Genomic DNA, 8,186 nt, shown 5'->3' with positions numbered 1-8,186 from the left:
AATTCAGGAAGGATCGATGAGTTTCAATGAGTGCGAAGAGTAAATATAAGCACTTCTTAACAATTTAACTTACATATATGCAAATATTATGAATTATTTTTTTATTCCGGACTTTAAGAAACCTATGCATACTGTAAACTGTGGATTTTTGCTGAGTCATCATATCTAAGGCCAAGGATTCTATCAATCTTCATGAAATATTCATAAAACTTTATATTTGAGTTAATTTCTTTAAAATCTGTGAGATAAAGCAAATTTGGTTAAATTCTGAATGTTCTCTTTTTGTCACCCTATATAGGTTGCTTTTTACATACATAACTGTGGTAATATTCTAGATCTCCCAAAAAGAGGCATGGTTTGAGAAACAGCTGTATTGAGACGCCATTCAAAAAGTACGTTTAGATGACAGTAAAGATGAATGTAACTGCGTTTGCCTCATGCGTGTATAAGAAAAAATAATCATTACTCACATGTACGTTTTTTGCGTTTATATCTGCAGCTTTGTCAAGTAGAATAGAAACTACTTCCTTGTGACCATTCTCAGCAGACAAATGTAATGGTGTATTGCCCTATATAGTAATGATAAAATTGACAGTTAAATTTATTTTGTTTTCAGAGATAATCTTCAATGCATTTTCATGCATATGTGTTTTTTATTGGGTACGTTCTAACATGTTTAATTCAAGGTGGTACGCAACACTAAAAGGAGTTTACTCTGTAAAAATCATTAAATGTATGCCTCGTCAACGTTTTATTCATTCGAATTTAAATTATCTTCTTCTACATAAGACTCATCTCTGACGCTCAGATCAAAATAGTAATAAAGTACAAATTTGCAAGTCTCACGTGATATAAAAAAACTTGATAGCTTTTGTATCGGGATAACATAATTTTGATAGTAATAAATGTGACTATTTCCCATTTAAAAAGAGATGTGATGGTTTGTTTATTTGAAAATAGTATACATTTTTGATAGGATTATATCCACGAAAATATTTTTTGTTGGTATTGATACTTTTCATTGTTAAAGCCTTTGATCTAAATTTTCAATATTTGAGTAAAGGGCCAACTACCGGCGACCGAATTTTTGTTTTTGAATATTCCTCTGTGTGAATAAAATAAGGTGTTCTCGCGGTGAAAACGGTAGTAAAATACAACAACACAACACAATCTACATATAACATAGGATACGCTTTGAAATGCCAAATATTTAAACAAAATGTGAGAAAAATCATCAAATTGTGTTATTGTTTTGTGCTGTTCCACCATTGTCTCATCTTAGTGAAGGTGACTAAGTGTTGACAAACATATATGTTTTTCTCTTCTTATTCATGAATATGCCTTTCCTAATTCGGATTCTATAGTTCAGTAGTTGGCGATGGTTGATTGTGTTGTCATAAATCATGCCGTTGGTTTTCTTGTCTCAATTGTTTTCCATGTAATGTTTGTACGAGTTTTTTTTATTGTACGATGATCTTTAGCTTATATCTACGCCATTCAATTCTACTGGTTAGTTGTTTAATCGGCTTTCATACCACATCTTCGCATCTTTAAAAATCGATAAAGTACGTGGTTTTAACTCTAAAATCATTTCAGAATAAATGTTTTAAGACAAAATTTTACAAAATTACTTACGACATCATAGAAAAAATAATTTGCCTGTACCAAGTAAGGATCCTGTGATTCAGTGGTTGTCTTTTATTCATGTGTAACATATTTGTTTTTCGTTCATTTAAAAAAAAATAAGGCTGTTAGTTTACTCGTTTGAATTGATTTACATTGTCATATCGGGGCCTTTTATTGCTGACTATGCTGTATGGGATTTGCTAATTGTTGAAGGCCGTACGGTGACCTATAGTTGTTAATTTCTATGTTATTTTGGTCTCTTGTGGATAGTTGTCTCATTTGCGATCATTGGCAATCATACCACATCTTCTTTTTATATAGATGGGATATGTTCTAAATTTTAAGTGTGTATGGTTAACCAAAAATGTAACAACTGGAATCCGGGCAAAATCTACTGTATTCGCATTCGAATATTCCAGGTTTACAACAAGGAAATTATGTTTCCATATACATGTAATTATATAAATTTCTTCTTTCATGAATCATGACGTTTTCTCACAGAAACTCAAATGGTCTGAACCCTATGCGGATGACATATTTCTTAGCTCCTAACATTTTCAAATCAATTACATGATAGAAGTTTTGTTGTTTGACACGGATTTTGTTTAAAATTATTTCCGCTAATTTTACATAGCCATAGATAAGAGTGAATATGAAAGGAAATCATGTCTGTCTCCCTCGTGGTAAAGAAAAGATAAAACATCACACGAAATATAAATTTATTACTTACGTTTGTAGTTTTTGCATTTGGATCTGCAGACTTTTCTAGGAGTAGATTAAATACTTCCGTATGTCCATACCTTGCTGAATTGTGAAGTGCTGTTATTCCCTATCCATTTATAAAACCATGTTTTATTGAAACTTATTGTATCTAAGTTATCACTTATTTTAACTTAAGGTTTTTGATACATAATGATGAATTTATATTTATTACAAGATACATGTTAGGCAATTTATTCACAGAAGGGATTTTATGTAATCTAGTTAAATATTGGAAGACAGGTGAACTTTTTGTGGCAAAGCGTGGCTAAAGGTAAATTAATAAAAATTTAAAACTTCAAAGAAAATTCAAAATGAATGTTCCTAATCGAATAGCATAATCAAACAAATTGAAAAACAACTGTCATAGTCTTGACTTAGTACATGGTTTTCTTAATGTACCAAAGGAGGATTTAACCTGGTTTTGCGGCTAGCGAACCCTTTCACGTGTATGGCAGTCATAAAGTATTCATTTATATTGATAACAATGTGGGGACAAAACAAAAAGACATAATAACTAAATATATAACAACATTGTGTTGTAATCCTAATCGCTATAAAACAAATAACTATTTAAACAAAATAAAAAAATAGCATAAAGAAATGAGAAAATTAAGCTACACTTGAACGACAAAATTAAACATTCTGAAACTCGGTTTGAGACGCCATACAAAATTACGTTTAGAAGGCACCTCAGATGACAGTAAAGATTAAAGTAACTGCATTTGCCTCATGTGTGTATAAGAAATAATAATCTTTAGGAACAGATATTACATATAAAAAAAAAATACTTTTCTTATCTCATTACTCACATGTACGTTTTTTGCGTTTATATCTGCAGCTGTGTCAAGTAAAATAGAAACTACTTCCTTGTGACCACTCTCAGCAGATAAATGTAATAGTGTATTGCCCTATATAGTAATGATAAAATTGACAGTTACATTTATTTTGTTTTCAGAGATAATCTTCAATGCATTTTCATGCATATGTGTATTTTATTGGGTACCTTCTAACATGTTTAATTCAAGGTGGTACGCGTCACTAAAAGGAGTTTACTCTGTAAAAATCATTAAATGTATGCCTCGTCAACGTTTTATTCATTCGAATTTGAATTATCTTCTTCTACATAAGACTCATCTCTGACGCTCAGATCAAAATAGTAATGAAGTACAAATTTGCAAGTCTCACGTGATATAAAAAACACTTGATAGCTTTTGTATCGGGATAACATAATTTTGATAGTAATACATGTGACTATTTCCCATTTAAAAAGAGATGTGATGGTTTGCCTATTTGAAAATAGTATACATTTTTGATAGGATTATATCCACGAAAATATTTTTTGTTGGTATTGATACTTTTCATTGTTAAAGCCTTTGATCTAAATTTTCAATATTTGAGTAAAGGGCCAACCACCGGCGACCGAATTTTTGTTTTTGAATATTCCTCTGTGTGAATAAAATGAGGTGTTATCGCAGTGAAAACGAAAGTAAAATACAACAACACAACACAATCTACATATAACATAGGATACGCTTTGAAATGCCAAATATCTAAACAAAAAATGAGAAAAATCATCAAATTTTGTTATTGTTTTGTGCTGTTCCACCATTGTCTCATCTTAGTGAAGGTGACTAAGTGTTGACAAACATATATGTTTTTCTCTTCTTATTCATGAATATACCTGTCCTAATTCGGATTCTATAGTTCAGTAGTTGGCGTTGGTTGATTGTGTTGTCATAAACCTGCCGTTGGTTTTCTTGTCTCAATTGTTTTCCATGTAATCATGTCGGAGTTTGTACGAGATTTTTTTTTATTGTACGATGATCTTTAGCTTATATCTACGCCATTCATTTCTACTGGTTAGTTGTCTAATTGGCTTTCATACCACATCTTCGCATCTTTAAAAATCGATAAAGCTAAAATCATTGCAGAATAAATGTTTTAAGACAAAATTTTACAAAATTACTTACGACATCATAGAAAAAATATGCAGAAGATACCACGAGACAATGAAAAAAAACATCATTTAAAGGCAATTGATATCATGACAAAAAAGAAACGGATTAACAACGCTCGCAGAGGAATTTTGTGTTGTTCCATCTAGTGATATTTAACATTTACAGTTATAAACAATAATAGCAAAAAAATCAAAAATAATGTCCATTCCTTCATTTGAATGAAAATGTACAGTTTTAGATGGAATTTTGTTGGAGAATACTAATAAATGTGTAGGTAAATACTAACTTCCTTGTCAACATGATTCACCAAGTCTATATCTTTGTCAAGCAGTGCAGAAACTATTTCTGTTAGTCCATTTTCAGCTGCCTTATGAATGACTGTTCTATCCTACAAAATTTTTCATGTTATAAAATTTAAATAAATAGTTTTTGAAATACAAAATTATACCACCAAAAAGTTGGTCAAATTCGAGATAAAAAATTAAGACTATAGACAATATGATATAATATGGGACGTTTATTGTTTAGATACAAAAAAAAATCTCTCTTCAGCACTGTAAGAATAAATAGTCTGTTACATACCATATATATAATTATATAGTGTTACTTCTAAAATGATACAAGCAATTCAGCCCTTATACTGATAAATCAGCATACTGCAGTACTGGTGACGTTGTCCTGACGATATAAATCCGGAATCCATATTGGTTTTCGGACATGGCCAATACAGGCCAATACGGAAAGCCGTATTGCCCCCCTCCCCCCGTATAAACCCATGTGCTAATACGGGTCGTTAACGTCCGGCTTAAATTTATTACGGCTTAGCTCTTAACAGTAAACTGTTGATATGTATCGTTATACATTATATTAGAAAACACCCGTGATATCGCGGGTCCGTGACTGAATTAAAGTATATAACTATGCGCAAGCCTTATTTTAGTATTAGTATTGTCATCTGATAAAGTCATGCCGATTATAAGATACACAGTTTCCTCTGCTTTCAAATCTTTCTGTTTGAACCCGTCGAACTGGAACTTATCAATTATTGGTAATATTAATTATTTGGAAAACAAAAGGTCCTGGAATGAAGTATTTTTTAATCAACAGCATTGTCCTATATTAGTTTTAAATAATTGAATTCTTTGATTCGCTGTTTTACGTCATGCCCGCTAACAAATTGAAAACTGTACCTATACGCCTTATTTTTTAGTCCAGATTTTTAGTATTCTTATTGTTATCTTAGAAAGTCTTACTGATTAAAATACTACAATAGACCTGTAACAATTTGACAATTTAGTAGTGTCAACCCTGTGATTATGACCCGTGTATATAGCATATTAATCTTGAATAAGCATATTAATTCTGAATACACCGTTTGTTGGTGCGCCTATCAGATGCGAACGTACAGATAAGGTAATAGGTAACAGGTGAATATACTATTGGTATCGGTATCGGACTCGACCCGGAACTTCTTAATTATTGGCTATATTAATTACGTGGAAAACAAAAGGGCCTGGAGTGGTGTAATTTTTAATCTACACTTTTGTACTATATTAGTTATATATAAAGTTGAATTCTTTGATCCGTCGTTTTTACGTGATGACCTCGTAATTTTAGTATCATAGATACATTTATATTCTGAATTTAATATCATGAAAAGGTTTACATTATATTCAGTCTTTTTGAGTACGACTTCTGATTACTTTACTATTTCATTTCCTTTGATCGATCATCAAAACACAGACGATTCTAGAGCAAGAATAATTAAACTGTCTGATTTATTTTTCCAGATACTTTATTTTAGCTAGATACAATTAAGTGTAAAAACATAAAATTAAGTACTTGGAAGAACAATCAGAAATTACATCTGTTGACAAAAAATCCATCTTGATTTGAATAAGCAAGTTCATATATGAATTTCTGTACCTTCTTCTACTTTAAGATAAGTTGCTTCGTTTAATTGAAGAATTAAATTCATTTAATAAAAGTGGTATGGACTTGCTGTTTCTGTATTTGCTCTGTTGTAGATTCTCAATCAGCTTTATTGGTCCTCGACTATTTGAGTCTCGGGCCCAATTCAGCTGACCTTGAATCTATATAAAAGATCCAATACAGAAACAGCCAGTTAATGACATTATGATATATACTCCTGGATAGAATCTATGAGAATATGTTACATGTAAGAACTGTGCAAAAGATTGAATCGTTATTGTGAATTCTAGCAGGCAATATTGAAATTTGCCCAAATTATATTTCGACTTTGTCCGTAACTATTATAAAAAATAATTATAATCATTTTAAAAAACAATTATACAGTTCAAGGAGTAGTTTGTAGTGTTTTACAGGTAAAATATTTTGAAAACTAAGTAATCCGTTTATTCTATTGAAAATTGTAACATTATATTATATGTTGTTTACATTTCTAATACGCATTTTGTATATCATCATTATGCGTATTATGCTAAACGTCAAAAACAAGAACTCATAAAGCCAAAAAACCAAATCATTGGAATACTAACAATATAAGAACGAACAATATTTAATCAATATAAAATGAAACATTGATGTCTTACAATATCTCAGAAAATTAGAATGGAATTTAAAACAAATTAATAGATAAATTACACAGTTAAAGATAGATAGAGATGTCCAAATCATTCAGTCCAAGCAGCATGACAGTCCCCAATGCTCTACAACTTTGTACTTTATTTGGCCTTTTAAAAAATTATTCGAGCGTCACTGATGAGTCTTTTGTGGATAAAATGGTGTAAGGCACAAATAAAAAATTCCGATCCTGATATTCATATTGAGGTTATTTTTTACATAATCCAGAGATTTAAGAACTGATCTTAAATGATTTGTGTTAACATAATTATCAAGAAGAACAGTCGTATTTAACTACTGTATTCAGTAGAAAAGTAGCAATTTAAAACCTTAAAACAATCATTGAAGACTGAACATTCTTAAATTTTAGATTATTTCAAATCTTTTCTTTTTTATCTGTAAATATTCAAATTGTTAAATATGTCTAACTAATGTGTGTTAGATATTTTTGTAGGTATACTATTTAATTGATTTCAAACACTTTTAATTTCATTCAAATTAAAACTATTCTCAGCGAGGCCAAATAAATAAAATAATACTAACATAGTCCATCAATCTGCTTGGATCACAGCCGTTGTGAAGAAGTTCAGACACTATTTCCTTTTGTCTATTCTGAACTGCACAATAGAGTACAGACACGCCCTGTCAAATAATGAATACATTTACCAACTTTTAAATTATCAACACAATATAAAATGTTAAAAAAAAACCAAATGAAAGAAAAACGTTACAAAATCCATGCGTCCGAAAAGATTTTCTGGAATTACCTTCATCAGGAACGGCAAAAGCTGAATATTTGAAAGCCAGGAATGTATAACAATTCTTAACAGTTGAAAAGTTATATTATTAATAAATTCACCTATAGTCATCTTCGCCTGAGGGACTTGAGACATGAAATAAAAATAGAAAGACATGGAAAAAACATACATAAGTAAGAATAATTAATAATTTTAAAGTAATGAAATTAGTTGAACCCGAATGCCAAAATGTTCATGCCATCTAATCAGGTCATGTTCAAGTATTAACAGAAACCTTTCCGATGTGAAAGTCAGTATGCATATAACCGAATTAGTTCTAATAATTTTTGAAATGTATTAACAGAATACCTACAATATTCAGACATTTCTTCTAACAGGAATCAAGTCACGTTTGGACAGATTTCTCCAGTTTACACGAGTTATTTTACTATGATTATAGATCATTTCTAATGACCGGTGGACACTTTTTTTTAAATTA

The 8,186-nt window shown here is 30.5% G+C and overlaps 1 long non-coding RNA gene across 1 annotated transcript; it reads right to left on the bottom strand.

The window, feature by feature from the left end:
* Positions 1 to 469: 469 nt before the first annotated feature.
* LOC139486239 (uncharacterized) lies at positions 470 to 3,285 on the bottom strand. The gene is made up of 3 exons (XR_011655525.1): positions 3,198 to 3,285; positions 2,357 to 2,455; positions 470 to 569 (listed from the first exon to the last, which is right to left on the bottom strand). It is a non-coding gene; the product is annotated as an uncharacterized lncRNA (long non-coding RNA).
* Positions 3,286 to 8,186: the final 4,901 nt, after the last annotated feature.

This window comes from Mytilus edulis, chromosome 8 (genome assembly GCF_963676685.1).
Source record: "Mytilus edulis chromosome 8, xbMytEdul2.2, whole genome shotgun sequence".
Lineage (NCBI taxonomy): Eukaryota > Metazoa > Mollusca > Bivalvia > Mytilida > Mytilidae > Mytilus > Mytilus edulis.
The sequence above is the reverse complement of the archived record's forward strand: the minus strand, read 5'-3'. Positions and strand labels throughout refer to the sequence as shown.